Source organism: Papio anubis, chromosome 19 (genome assembly GCF_008728515.1).
Source record: "Papio anubis isolate 15944 chromosome 19, Panubis1.0, whole genome shotgun sequence".
Lineage (NCBI taxonomy): Eukaryota > Metazoa > Chordata > Mammalia > Primates > Cercopithecidae > Papio > Papio anubis.
In genome coordinates this window covers 30,236,776-30,252,913 of record NC_044994.1, presented here as the reverse complement: position 1 = coordinate 30,252,913, position 16,138 = coordinate 30,236,776, and positions in this window count along the sequence as shown.

Genomic DNA, 16,138 nt, shown 5'->3' with positions numbered 1-16,138 from the left:
AACTGCAGCTCAGAGAAACAAGTCCTGAAATCTCTCTGTATCATTTCCTCCAGTTCACCTTTTGCACATTTATTTTCCCTGTTTCCCACCTACATGGTGAGCTCCTCCTGGTCATCATCTAAGTTATTTTTATTTGCTTGTGCATGTATTTGTTTGCTTTTCTCTTGACTTCTTCTCGAGTTTAACAGTGATCCGGACACAAATTGGTGCTCAGGAAATGAGTGTTGAAGGATTAGATTGAAATATTTGATTGCCTGACTGATTTAAAATATCATGTCCAAATCTAATTTACCACAATTCTCACAGAAACTTTAGGGAGAAACCATTTTATCATGTAGTCTAAGATATGTGAGAATTTTGTTAGGGCTCCTTGTCAGAATATTTTCAATGAGTATTTTATTATACAACAAACTTTCTTTAGAGACCCCCTTCCTCCTGCTTACAGCTCTCAGTTGGCTTCTAATTTTAGCTCAAAGCTGTGCCTCTACCAGCGTCTGTAAGATTTTACTCCCCATTTCTCTCTAGCCCCCTCCCCAACCAAATCATACCCATATTTTTTTTTCCAGAATGTAAAATATAGAAACAAGCATCTGTTTGGACAAAATCAGTTTTCACTTGTGAAAAGTGGATGCTTTTGAAAATCACAGGCAACAAGAAAAATGTCAGAGAATGGAACCAACTGTTGGAGGGATAATAAAACCCTCACTCCCAGTTGGATGAGCTGAGAAAGAGGTTTGCAGAGGAATAAATAGGCAAGATATGTTTTGACTTCAAACGGTCATTGAGTTCCAACATCCCTAGCTTGGTTTAAACCCTAGACCCCTTGATGCTTGGTTTCTCAATGTAAAGACTAAGAGACCCCTATCTATACTTTTTGCTATGAGCAGATATGCAGAATGCAACCATGTGAAAAGGACTGTCTGTTTTCTTGTTTCCACAAAGTAGTATTCCAAAGGACATTTCCTCTTTAATAGAAAACATTGTCTAGACCCTCTGATGCTTTGAGAAGTTCCAACTCACTTAAATGCTATGAATTATGTTTGTAATTCATAGAAAGAATGTTGTATGAATACTTGGTTCTTTAGCTTCTGGGCTTTTCCATCATGAGTTTAAACTGTGTCAGTCTTTTGGACAATTAATTGTTCTTGGAGGAGCTAGAATGCATCTTTGCCATACGGTTTGAATTCTCTGATCTGTTATTAGAAAGGATTTGCAGTAAGATGCCTGACACATAGTAATTGAGCTCAACAAACATTTATTAGTAACCATTTCTTATGTACTAGGCACTAAGCAAGATGCAAAATATGCTGACCTTATTGAACAGCTGGAGCCTAGAAGGAGATGCAGGAGATTTCACATACTACAATACATGCTTAAAAAGAATGATGTACATGTAACATTTAAAAAGCCTGTGCAGGTTCCCAAGATTTTCTGCAGTCTTTGTGTATACCTTCATGCTTCCCATGGCTTCTAGCCCAGCACCTCCATATAGTATGATCTCAATAAACGTTAAACAAATAATCACATATTTAAAATTCTAGGCACCTTTCTGCCAAGGCTGATAAATATTCTACAAACTTTGAAGTCACAAAACTAAACTCTGTATCTTAAGAGAATGGTTTTGAAATGTCTCAGAATATTTTCAGCTTTCTTTTTAAAAGTAATTTTAGAGATAAAATGTGTTGTATTCTATCATGTATTCCATTTCCTCCTCCTTTCCTAAAGCAAAAATTGAATGATAGAAGCTAGACAATAATTTTAAGAGTTCATAGATTTTAAAGTTATTTCATTACATTTACCAGTGTTAAAACAATACCTACTCCTTACTGCTTTTCTTTATTCTGTGTCAACATAATTCTCCCAACCAGAAGTTTAGCCTGTGCTTTGAAAGAATGGAGCTATGAATTATGCTCTCTGACCCCAAGAAGTTTACATTTTAAAAGTGTTTGTAAAGTACAGATTTATGTGATTTACACAGGCATAAGACAACATTATAGAAACATACCTAATCAATCCTGTAAGTGGAAGATTATGGGATTTATGTATAATTGCTGCATAAACTGATGACACTCCTCTGGAAGATGTGGAGTTTAGATTGAGCTTTGAAACCTGGATAACAACTGATGTGGGAAAGAGTTAAAGTCAAAAACCAAAAACAAGAATGTAAATAGTATGGTAATATAAGGTCAGAAGGGCAGAGTGAAATTTAAATATTCTTTGAAGAGTGCCTCTTAATTGTACAAGATAAAGACAAAACTTCCTAGCCAGGGGACTGAATACCTTCAGAATCTGGGTTCATCCTGTCTTTCCTGTTTTATTTCTGCACATTCTTCAATGACTAATCAGTGCCCCTCAAGCCAGTATTGGACTTTCCAATCTCTATGCATTTTTCTTACTTTTTCCCTTCTCTTGGAATGACAGACTAAGCTCTACTCTCCATTTAATTCTTATAAAACTGAAAATAATTTACCTGTGACAACACTTGCATGAAGGATTCTTGTCCTCTGAACTCAGTTATCATTTGTTGCCTGTATATTGGTTTTCTTTTTTATGTATATTACACTAAAATTTTAATTATGTTTTCAAACACCATCCTAAATTGAAATTATAAACGTATTCTGATGACAGTAAACTTCTTTTAATACCCCCAATATTTAGATATATTCCTATATATTCTAAGTACTCAATAATCAAAATAACCAATGAATTAGCAAGCAAAGGGGCACATTGTGGCAGACATTCTTTCCAGATTATCTAAATCTTACCATATCATTTCTCTTCTGACATAGTTTCAAGTCCCACCGTGGTCTCTAGTCCTGGCTATACCATTACCTCACCACGGGGCTTCCGAAATCTAAGTTCTTGGGTCTTCGGAGCCTTTATCTGTAAATACTGTAGTTAATAAAGAGTTATCTCCTTGTTTATTTCAATAAAGAAGTCTTGAGAGGAAAAAAAAACCACATTTGTAGTAAATGCTGACCTATTGCTTCAGAGTTTTTGTTTTGTTTTGTTTTGTTGTTTTGTTTTGTTGTTTTGTTTTGATTTTTTAAATTTGCAAAGCCAGGAGTGTGGGCAAAAGAGTACAGATCATTTTGATGTAAATACAAACAGACAATGGAGCTGAGAAAATGGACCAGAGCAAGGGAGGGGACAATGACAAGAAGAGGACAATTTTATCACGTGAAATGTTAAGTGGCTGCAATATTGTCCCCTTTGACATCTGGATCTGGATGCAACTGAGTGATGTTGAAGGCTACTTAACATAATTCATCCTCCAGAGCAGATGCGATCTTACAGAGCAAACATCATTTTTCAGTTTCTCTGGACTAAAATTGGACATGACCCATCACCTAGAATTCTAGTGCCTTCTTATTATTGTAAGGCTCTTGTGATATTCTTCAAGACCCAGAATGAGAATTACCGCAACTGTGGAAGTGGATGAATGATTGGGCCCAGCAGATAAGTGAGTTCAACTGAGGAAATGAAGTTTACAGCCCACGACTTGGAGTCAGAACTTTTTTCTATGCCTGTGGCTGACTGTGGACACCAGTGTCCCATGCCAAGACAGCATTTAAATACCAAGGGATGAGATACATCACTGCACAGGCGTGATGCCTGGCACCCACACTATCTCCAGATGGCTTGATGTGCAGAAATAGCCTTTGGGATCAAACTCAATGTGGCGAAGTCCAAACTCGTGATCTGTCCCTCAGGGCTTCTCTGTGGTTTAACTCCCCTCTGCCGCTTAGAGGCACAGCTCATAGTGTTTTAGGGTGCTGTTGAATATCAGAAAGTGTCCTTCTCACCACCAACAAAGACATTTATTAAGCTCCTACTGTCTACAGGGCACTGCACTAAGCACTTAGAATACAGAAATGGATTGTGTGATCACTGCTTTCAAGTGCTTCCAGCCTAGTTGGCAATAAAGGATATGCACAAAAAAATATGAACATCTATATGGGTCTGCATAGTAACGCCACGTAATTTATGTACAGAGAAAGTAATGTAGAATTTCAAAGTGAAGATCCACATCTTGAATTCTTTAGTGAAACGCCCAGAAGACAAGCATCATAGATATTAACACCAGAAATTATTTTCTAGAGCTGGGCTTTCCAAGAAAACTTTCTGTGATAATGAAAATGTTCTGTAGTGTCCAGTGTGATAACCATTAGCCACAGGTGGCTATGTGTACTAGAAATGTGGCCAGTGAGACTGGGAAAGTGAGCTGTTAATCTTATTTGATATTAGTTAATTACATTGAATTTCAATAGCCACATGAGGCTAGTGGTTTTCATTTTGGACGGTACATTTCTTGAGTATAGAACACTCATTTAGCGTAAAAAAAAACACAGGGAGAGAAATGTGAAGTTTACTAAGTTAAAACGGTAAATTATTTAGAGCCTATTCTAATTCCTAGTCCAGGAAGGTCTTGACCTCACACTTACCCAATCAGGAAGAAAAACACCATTCTCATTACATTGGAAAGATGCAGTCACTCTCAGTCAACTTTACGCTGTCTTCATACAAAGATGAGGTCAAATTTAAGGGCTCTTAGACTGCAAGCTTCATAAGAGCAGGGGCTTCATCTGTTTTGTTTACCATTATATGCATTATATTCAACATACCATTGAATGGTATATGGTGCATATAATGGCATAAAGAATGGCATATTGTGCATATAATAGTAAACAAGCCCTTTACATAGTAAGTGAAAATAAATAAATGAATTTGTAGGTAGGTGAGTAGATAAAACACTTTGTGTATTGTTATAAACATCTCTACTGGGTAAGCTGAGCTGACATTTGTGATGAAAATTACGTACTTAGAAAAAGAGTGCTGCTTCCTCCAGCATAGGCATGAGCCCAGCTGATTCTAGTGTAGGGCCTGGCACATTTCACATGCTCAATTCATATTTACTGAATAGACTTGATCCGTGCGTTTCTGTTCTTGATTCTCCCAGTTAACTATTTGCAACAAGGATTTTTTTCCACTTATTTTTTTTCTTATCCCACAAAATGCTTATCAACACCACAGACAAGTTTCTCCAAATTTTGTTTATTGAATTACATGAGAAAGCATTAAGGTATTTTTGAGATGCCCCTACTCTTTCAGAGGGAACCAGTCAGAAAGAACTAGAAATGGTTTACCTTCTTTTCATGTCTTCTGTGTGGGGATTCAGCAGAAGTAGCTTTACAATATAAGGAATAAAAATATCTACCTTGCACAGTTCACGATTTGGGGAGTAAGCAGTATGGAGTCCCTATTTCTATTTTTGTAAATTGAAAAACGCTATTTCTGCCTCACCTATCCTCCTGTCTCTATCACTTCTCTGTTAATTTAACAACCTCTCACATGCATTTTTTATATAGATAAGTCAAAATATATGCCTGTGAAAACCAAGAAGAAGAAAGGAAAAGCTTTCTGCATCCCAGGGCTTGCAGGATGAGCACACATTGATACACTTGATCTTTCCCGGTGGAATGGGCATGGGAATTAACCCACACACTGGCACATGAGCTTCTTGTTTCTGCCAACCATGTCAGCTGAGATGGGGTTGCTAATTTATTTATGGGGACATATGTCAATGTCACTCTGAGAAAATGGTTCCAGGGCACAAAAAAAGCCTGACTGCTGTCAGGGCTGACCTTATGCGTAGGTGGAATAGCCACCTGCTCGCTCATTTTTTGGGAGGTTAGGGGATCCAGAGAGCCCCGCCTCATCTCAGTCTTTGCTCAAAGAATCTTCTCTAAGTGAACGTCCCATAAATTCCATCTAAATAGAGTCAGTTGCCCTAGGAAAGAAGCGTACCCTACTCTGCTCTCACAGTTATTACCCATGAAGTGTAATCAGAAAGCAGATTTTGACAAGGGTTGGAAACAGATATGTGAGTAGGGGATAGTGCTTAACACAAATTCATGGGTGGAAGGGACGAGCATAAAAGAATGAGGTTGGAGGTCATAAAACTTTACCATTCTTAGAGATTTCTGTAGCTACCACAATGAAGTGCTTGCAAAGTGAAAGGTGCATCTATCTATTCATATCTTAAGCCCAAGTCTCAGATGTATCAGTCAACATAAAAGTCCCTTTGCAGTACTGGCCACAGTAAAAAAAAAAAAAAAACATTCAATATCTCTGTTTCACACTCCATAAGTAGCACAGTTTTCCTGCAGGTATAAGAGATCCTTCTAACTTTGTTTAACACCTAGGCTCCAGAGCTGCTCACACACAGCAGGCAACAAAAGCAGTGCCTACCCTAGGATTTTTGCTTGCCTTCATGTCTTCTGTTCAATAGAACCATTGTCCCTGCCTCTGTGATCACTAAGTCTCTGGACCCTGACTGTTTAGGCTTTTGATATCTACCTGCCTAGCTGACTTCCCTGGAAAGTGAGCTCTGACCTGCCGACTCCCTGTACCTTCCAGCCCACACCCGTGTGACCAAGCCCCCAGCTCTGTCTCCTCCTGCTCTGCCTGAGACTGTTGCTGTCCACTCCCCAGCATGGCACCCAGGGTCCTGCCTTGAACAACAAAGGGACATCAAAGCTTTGCTACAAGGCTGAGACAACTCGTAGGTTTGCTGTCTTTGTTGACAGGCTGGTGGCAGTGGTCCTGGCAGGCAAGGAGGTAGAAAGTAAGCTGATATTAGAAAGAATGGCAGAGAGGCAGAATCTAGTCTCTGCTGTTGTCAGCTGCATGACCTTGGGTGATAGGCTTAAACTCTCTGAGCTTCAGTTTCCCCATTGGGTGATACTAATATCAACCTTGATGGCTCTTGGGAGAATTAAATGTTTGAAAGTGTCCAGGACAAGTCTTGGCACATAGTAGGTAATCAATATGCAGGGTATTCTTTTCTTCCTTCCTTAAAATAACTGAGCATGAGCCCAAGGTGAAGGTTGAGATTTGTTGGTGTCTATTTACCCCCTTGTGCTAGGAGCTCCACTTTTTAATACCTCAATTCTATAGGCATTGCCCTTCTATGTCAGAGTGTCAGTCATGTCTCTGCCTTTAATTTGTGAGATTTAACACCCGGATACTTGTTTTTCTTACTGGAAAACCAAAAAACACCACTTTTCTCTCCTTGTAGAGTTTTCTATTGGCCTCCAAAGATAATGATTTAATGGTTGCTGCATACATGGTACCCAGATGGACTTCAAATCATCTGGTTTTAACCATAATCTTGTAGCAAAGGACCCTCATGTTATACAAGGCGAGTCTGAGACAAGCCTGCTGTGAGTCACCAACACTAGCTCAACTCAGTAGAAAATAGCAGAGATGGGATTCAAATCCAGGGCTCCTGAATTAAGTCCAACTTTTATCGTATCACATAAGAACTAATAAAAAAGCTTATGATGAAATGAAGGGCTATCTGGAAATAATATATTGACAATATAGTAATTTTGTCTACATATAAAAAGTTCTATCTCAAATATTATAATGTCTTGTTTCTTTTCCAAACGAGGAGAGACACACATTCTGCTTCACTGAAGAAAATTATCTACCTGACTAGCTGATTTTTGTGCTCTTAGATTTTTCTTCTTCATCTCCCTCACCTCCACTACGACTACCACCACAATCACATGCTAGTTGTTTTCTGAGAAACATGGATTAAATAAGAATCAGGTCACAAGTCAGCTGTAACAATCATATTTAATAACACCTAGAAGACAAGGGATGCATACATAAAAAAACTATCCAGCATGCATAAATGAACATTCACAGAGCTTTTATCACTTGTCACTGTGTTCTGTGATTTATACATTTGTCAGTTCATACAATGAGTACCGCATTTTGCTGATGAGAAAACCGAAGCCTGGCCAGGTTATCTAACTTAACTAAATTCACAAAATTAGGTCTCTTAATCCACTGTATATTCCATTCTTAACATCTAATTATTTTCAAAGTTGGTGGGAATCAGGGACAGTCCAATTCAAACTTCTTGTATTACTAACAGTTACTATATTCCCTTTCCCAGGGGATTTTCTTTAGAAGGGAATAGGAATTTCATGATGGCAAGATGGGGAAGAAGCCTTTTTTATCTACTGACTTCTTTACTTGTAGGGAACATAGCCGTGGTTTATCTCATTGTGTGAGCACCTTCCCAAAGAGGGAAACTTCTGAATAAAATTTTTAAACAAAATAAAATGATAACAACAAGAAACACATTTGCAGGGACACTAACTCTGTTATGATGGCAATGAGGGAAGCACCTGAATGGCTGAGGCTGTTCTCCTTTGAATGAATTCTTGGGCGTTAGGCTAAACAGTCTTCAATCCTGTTTGCAAAGGGCCTTCTTTCCATTTTGTAGGGCCTCCCTAGTCCCAAAGAGAACTGCATCACATCCAATGCTGCTCTATGCAGACAACTCTTTGAAAAGGTGCTGAGATCACTCATTAACTCTCCCAGAGGGTAAATGAATGCTCAAGCAAAGAGCCAATATATCCTGCCTGTTTTACGAAGCTCTGTAGATATGCACAGTACTGGCCTAGGACCTTTGGAGGGTACAGGGAATATGTGGTGTTTGGCCTCAGACAGTTTTATGTCTAGACAGGGAGGCTGGAGAAACCATATGAAACACTTATGATGCTAGACTCTGTTGTCTTGGAAGCTGAAGAATGAGACCTCAAAATCTAAGCAAAGACAAAAGGACCATGAACAAAAAGATAGAATTGAGTTACTGAAACCAGTGAGAATTGATCCAAATTCTTAGGTTCCTGTTTTAGTGTCATCTTACTGTAAAATGTATTTGTAAGGAGAGACCTTGTAGTTAAAGGACCGGTATCAATAACTTCCTTAATCATACTAGGAACTCCTGTAATCTCTGTTTCCCATGTTCTTTCCATTTCCCTTTCTTTCTACCGTATTCCTTCCTTTATCCCTTGTTTCACTCCTCTCTGGCTTATTACACTTCTTTCCCTCATACTTTTTCTTATCTCTGTGGCCTTTAGTATCTTATATTCCTCTGTAGTTTGACCTTCCCGTGATCACTTTTTCTCCTTCTCCTTACATATCTCTTCTCTGATGCTTCATTGTCAATTGCAAATTATGAATGTTGACCAATACAGACTCGTCAATTCAGGGGAAAAATCCTGGAAAACCAATGTTTGGGTTGCCAAACATCAGAGAACTTTGAAGATTCTCTGCTCAAATTGATACTCAGGACGCTGAAGTTTAATTTGGAGCTGGCACCTCTAAGTAGTATCATATCTATTTTTTGTGAGTAATCAGATTGGAATATGGAGGTCCAGTATCTGAAAAAAGGATCATCCTTGGTCCTGGATTATTAAATACAATGTCTTCCCTAGCTGGTTTCCCCATACTCCACCAGCAAATATTATTACATCATTCCCAGAGAGCACAGAAAAGTCATCTCTAGTACTGCACCTAATTCAAGAATTACCTCTACTTGCCCATCAAATTCCCTGAGTCCCTGGTACCATGACAGTTTCTAATCCTTACATCTTAATATTCTATTTCCATATTTTATAGACTCTAAAATGCTTTTGTCCCACCACATTTTATACCTCTGAGATCACAAAATTTCAATTACTGTCAGTCAGCTGACTATCATAAAAATGTTGCCATTGAGTGAACACACCCATCATAACTCGCAGAATGAGTCATAGCAGTTTCAAAGATAATACCAGAGGCAATAATAGAATACCCTTTTAGGTAATGTGTCAATTCTCTTCATGACACAGAACATAATATTGTTTGCAAATTCATGAGCATTGATGTCCAAGTAGAAAAGTAGTTGAGAAAAGTCAGTCAGAATGTACAGAACACTGAGAACCTCCAAAACTAGTGTATGCTTCTTGTGCTTTCTTTTCTATGCACACAACAGAGTTCTTCACAAAAATTTATCTCTAAATAGGTCTAAAAGAACTCTTTCGATTGATCAAAATGAAAATAAGAAAGCATTGTATCAGAGTATAATTGAGAATTTTTTGTTTTTTGTTTTTGGTAATCATTCTTCTTACAGCTTACAATAAATATTTTTCAAAACCATATGGTGTGTTGCCTTCTCCTGGAAACTGATTTAGACTTTCTCCTCGAGCTGCTGCCTTGAGGACACTCTCAACTCTTGATTCTACCTACGAATGTAATGGCAGGGCCCTCTGTAGCGTGGGGAAGAAGGCCACTTTTACTAGTTCCTTTCCTCACAAATATATATCATTACTCTGATCAGTCCTCTGCCCCAGAATAGTGTAATTTGGATGGATTATACACAAAACTAACTTCATAATTGCCTTCTCAAATAAGTGAGATTCTTAGTCATTGTTTCTGTAAGGAAGAAAAAAGTGTAGACAATACAATTTTGGAGCCAAGTTCTTGAATTTCTCATTTGTAAAATGAGTTTTTAAAGTTGTTTTGATTTGTAGGCATGCTTAAAAGATTATATAGGATAATACATTTGAATATACTTTGTAAAAATAAAAAATTGATACATTCAAAATATACTGCTCACTCTTATTATTCTGCCTTCTTATTTGTGTGTGAAGACATTTTGGCTAAAAGTTCTAACACCAGAATGAACTATAAAATCAGTTAAATCAAATAAAAACTTGGTGAAGAACAGCTGGCCAAGGTGCCTTTGCTGAACTGAAAAGTTATGAGGAAAATATAATGAGTCTATATGGAGAACACAGCCCCTCACCCCAGCCTCTCTGAGCTTCCATGTTTGAATGACCATGGTCTGATATCGATGGAAACCAACTTCATTTGAACTTGCAAGGACTGAGGAGAAAGGAAACTCAAAACCTCAGTCATGGACTGCCAAGATTTTGAAATATTATTAGTCCTTGGATCATAAATCTGAAAGCAAAAAAATGAATCAATCACTTCAATCTTTATGTGCAAATCACTCTGCTAAAACCAACACAAAATATCTTGATTTTTATACACCAAGACAAATGATTGAGAGCTAATACAATTGGAAGTAGGTATAATAAAAACAATACCCTATGTTTATGTAGCACTTCATAATTTACAAAGTAATTTCACACACATTTTTATTTTATCCTTACAACAATTTGTGGAAAAGATATTATTCCCATGATAAATGAGAGAAATTAATCATTTTCTCAAAGTCATATTAGCTTAGTTAGTTGGCAGAAGATAAGGACCATGGATAATTCACTAGTGCTTCCCCAACACCTAGTTGACACTGTGATAATGTATGTTACGTGGTGAAGGAATGTTTCAAAGAGTATGTGGTATTGCAATGCAAATGAGCAAAAGAACTCTGCAGGGTATTGATTGAGAAATGCTTTATGGAAGCCGTGAAGCTTACTTAAGGGTGGTGAGAGTTATTTAAAATTCTCAAAAGAGTGCATATAGATATTCTACATGGAAAAAACTGAGAAAATAAGGGGGGAAAAAAGGAAACTGTGTGGGATATTCCATAGGATTTGTGTTGGCTCCACAGCTTGACCACTAGTGATCAAATCTATGCATGGTCCTTGACTGTTGTAATTTTCTGAAGAATCACAACTTAACCAGAAAGCAACTGGTTCAATCATCTGAGTTACAGGGAACCAGGATGAATGACTGAGATCGACAGCAGGGGCATCATGTTGGAAGTCCGTGGTATAACTGTCATGCCCCATGGGTAGAAGTAAAATTAATAAGCAGAATATAGAAACTAGTTAGTCCATGGGAAGAAGAAATAATGAAACTGGGGACCCTGAACATGCCGAACTATTGCAGGGCTGCAGGGCTTGGCACCTGCCGGCCCCTGCTGTACATATATAGCCATCAGCTTCCACAGCTAATAAGCAAGCAGAGGGAATGACAGGCTTTACCTAATGAAAATGGCAGCTATCAGTCTGTGACTCGAAAGGTCTGGCTCCAATTCCTCTTACAGTTGATGATTTGATCCTTGTCGAATTAGTGGGTCGTAACAAGGAGGCTGCATGTAAAAGCTGCCAAGTGTTTCTTTTTAATCCTCTCCGATTTTATGTTCATGCTTTTCCACAGAAAATTTGAAGAATGTGTGATCTTTATTTTCTCTCCTGGGAAAAGAGTGTTATTATTTACTGAATATCTATCACTAAGAATAGCACCAACTTACAATTAGAAAATCTCCAAAACTATTTAAGTGAGTCAATATTTAATTCAAGAATGTAGTGATTTTGGCCAATCCTCACATTCACCTTACATTTTGTTCATCATGAAAATGCAAACTCCTAGTGTATACCCACCATTTAAGATTTCACCGTAATTCATGGGGCTAGTTTTGACCCAAAGGTACTCAAATAAACTTGATCTCAGAAGGTTGTTTTTCATAATAGAGTCCGTTCTACCACATGGCTCTTAGAAAGCAAGAATGAAAGGAGTAATTTAAGTGATCTGATTTACATGGGACAGCACAAAGAGTTTAGCTTAGAAATTTTCCATATGCTCTGATATGCACCAAATATACTCACCATACCTCCAACTCCCAACCCTGCCACAGTGCCAGAACCTTCCCACTTTTCTTACTTCCAGTTCTCACAATTGGAAGCATTGTATATTTTTTAAAGTTTTTTTTTTTTTATATCTGTACAGGTTTCTCAAGATGTTTAATAGAGGTAGATGGAACAGGAATTTTTATCTTAGGAGATGGAGCAAGGCAAATGAGTTCAAAAAGATATTCGAAAATCCTATCCACGTGCTACATCCCTCTGCAAAACGCTCAGTCCAATCTTCTCTCCATCACTAATATTCTCTCCATAATTCTCTTCTATAGTCAGGCGACTTAAAATTTGGTCATAGAAGGTTATTAAAGAAAGGATTGTTAAAGATCACAGGTGAAAACAACTGAGTTTAGAGCAAGTATGCAAGTTTCCCCAAGCCCACAGGTAGCAAACAAGGAAGTAAGAACTATAGCTCAGGACATTTGAATCTCAGCACAGCCAGTGGCCTTTCTATGTACTATAAAAACTTTGTGCTCATCAGAAGCAGGTACAAAAATAGAATATTCTTAAATCACATTTCACCTATGCTTTTGAGAGCAACTCAGCAGTGCTTTCTAATCAGACAACAAATAGCGGAATGGTCAGCTTATCCACTATGGATTCCTGAACAACAGCTTCTGCTTGAAACAAGCAGCAGAAACATGGAGAGCTTACAAAGAAATCAAATCAAATCAAAGCAGCATTTGACTCCTTAAGAAAATATTCCCTGAGACAGCAGCCAGCATGGCCATCATGTAGGGATGTGTGGTGTGTAGGCAGCCATCCATTCAGGCCACTGGCTACCAACAGCTGACTCTAGGAGTAGCATTTGAATCTACCCTGAGGGGGGCCAGAGCCCACAGACAGCTGGGCCATCTGTTCCGATAATACCACATTACTCTCTACACTCAGTAATGAAGGCTCCTGAGTAATCTTTCATCAGAATGACTTCACGGCATTAAAAATGTATTTCAATACATAGCTTGTTTAAATATTTAACCCTCTTCGGCTTTGAGAGATTGATTCAGAGCTGCAGTGTTTATATGGGCAGGAAACATTGATTTTCATATGCATGCATGCATTAATTCAGGAAGACTTGGGCACACACCAAAGATTTTGATAAATGGATGTTTAAATCTCGGACTTTATTGGTTTGCCGCCCAGCTCCCATCCCTCTGCCAGTATTTAAATATTTTCAATTCTCATTTCCTGGTGGTGAGGAGGAAAAGATGGTAGATGAACAGATTTTTGAGAATTATTTTGGGCAAAATTTGTTTACAGGACACACACATGGACGCACACACATAGAGATATTATTCATTATTCTGGTCTGCAGTGGGAGTTATTTGTACACGGGGCTGTCCAACTTTTATTAGATCTGTCTACTGCTCACCTTTTTCTGATATCTTGTCAATAAGCTCTGAAGACTGCTGTATATTCAAGACATGCAGACAGGCCAGGGACAGAAACCCTTTTATAAATGCCTGTACATGGTGACATCATTTAAACTCATTTCAGGACCTTCTTTATCCCCCATCCCCTCACTTTATTGAGGTTTCCATGCTGAGAGCTCTGGTTAATGCCAACCATCATCTTTGCAAATGTAAACACTTCAGTGGGTTTGGAGGACCAGCCCTGCTGTGCATAGGACATATGACTTGTAAGATGTTCTTAGCACTCAGCTCCCAGGTGTTGAATAAGTAATCATTAACATCGTATATGCAACCCCCTTTCCCCTGTATAGGTCATTACTCAATATTACCACCTTCATCTTCCCTTCAGATATTAACAACAGTTCCATGAGATGTCTAGCTGATACATTATTATCACCACTGTGTGTGTGAGGAAACATGTCTCAGAGAGTTTAAGCAAATTTTCCAAGAGCAAACACCTGGTGAGTGGGTAAGCTGAAGCTATGACTCTTGGCTTTTTAAGTTTTGCATCACGTCACTGGAGATAGTTCATTCCTCTAAGGTACCTATCCATGACTTAATTATCACAGTTAAATCAAGATCTATTGACAATATATTAAATATCAAACAATATATTGGCACTGAGAATACAATGATAAATAGGATGGAGTCTTGCTCCCAAAGAAACTTGAGAAAGTAAGGGCTTAGGAGTAGAGAACTGGAAAGTGTAAGTTGAATGATAGAGACACTATGGATACAATGGAATGAGATGTTCTGCAAAGATGTTCAAAACAATAAAGTGTTAACACAGCCCAAGTATAAACTTTCTCCACCTGTTCAGCAAGAGAATCAAGTCCTTATGATCTAACGCATCCATGGAACATAATGAATTAACACATCTCCCTTGCATCTAAAATGGTCCTATTTATGTACCACTCTTAGGAGAATTGAGAAACTGGTTACTCATCATTTTTCATGTTTTGTGGTTGGTTCTAAGAGATTAGTGAACTCTAACGTGGAATGCTATTCAGAAGAAAGCAGCACTGAGTTTTTATATTTATGTGAACAGTGGATGCATATAGTTTCAAAAGCCAAATATACCTATGGCAGTTACCTGCTCCAACATTCCTCCTCTACAACCCTCTTGCTGTGTCTTCTGGTTATTACCTCAGTGTTTCTGAATGCAGATAGTGCTACATCTGGTATTGACTTTAGACATTATTCACATATACCATCTGTATCTCATCTTCTACATGTATCCAAAATAGTAAGCCACTGTATTAGTTAAAATAGTAGTCTTCATTAATATTATAACTATGTAAATATTATTTATTACAGGGTCAAATATTGCTATATATTGCTACTGCATTTCTTTTCTTTATAACAGCTTTCTTTTCCAGCAACTTTCTATTTGTGTTTCCTTTTCTCTCTTCCTCTCCCCAGCAAACAAAACACCTATACTCTCACTAAATGCTCTCAACTACTCTGTTATCTCTTTTTATCCCCTGGGGACTTCACTACCAGACCTATCCATCCTTTTACTATCATCTGAAATTAGAGCCCTCTCTCTAAGAATGTATTTTCATTATAACTCAAGGAATTCTCTCTAATACTCTCCTAGTACGATTACTTTCTTTTTTGCCTATCATGTCATACGCATTCTTGGTTAACTAACTGCATAGTTCTGGAGTACATCCTTATGTTGCTTCTCACAAAAGGGTTAATAGTAGGTAAATTTTCTGTGCTTTTCTTGTCCTTATTTTGTCCTCATATTCAATTGATAGTCTGGCTAACTACTGAATTTTAGGTTGAAAATAAATGTTTACTGAGACTTTTGTTTGTTTGTTTTTACATTTTTTTCTTAAGCTTGACACTAGAACATTCTTTTTTCAATATAGAGTTCCATGCCCTTTAACATATATATGAAATAAATATGTAATAAATATTGTATATAACATATATTACATCATTACTATATAATATTATATATTATGTATATTATATTTATGATTTATATATAATACCTACTAATAAAATCTATTTTTCCTTTATATAGAAATAATATATAAATAATTACTATTTATGTATTACTATTATTTCCTTTATATAGCTATTTCTTATGTTTATTTTGTACTCTATATTGGCTCTTTAGCCATTCAATTGGTTATATAAGTCTTTTCTTCTATAGTTCAAATTTTGTATTACACTTTTTGGAAAATCTGACTTTTTCAGAAACTTTTTCTTGTTCTTGTTCTTTAAATGTTCTTTTTTCTTTTTCTTGTTCTTTATATTTTA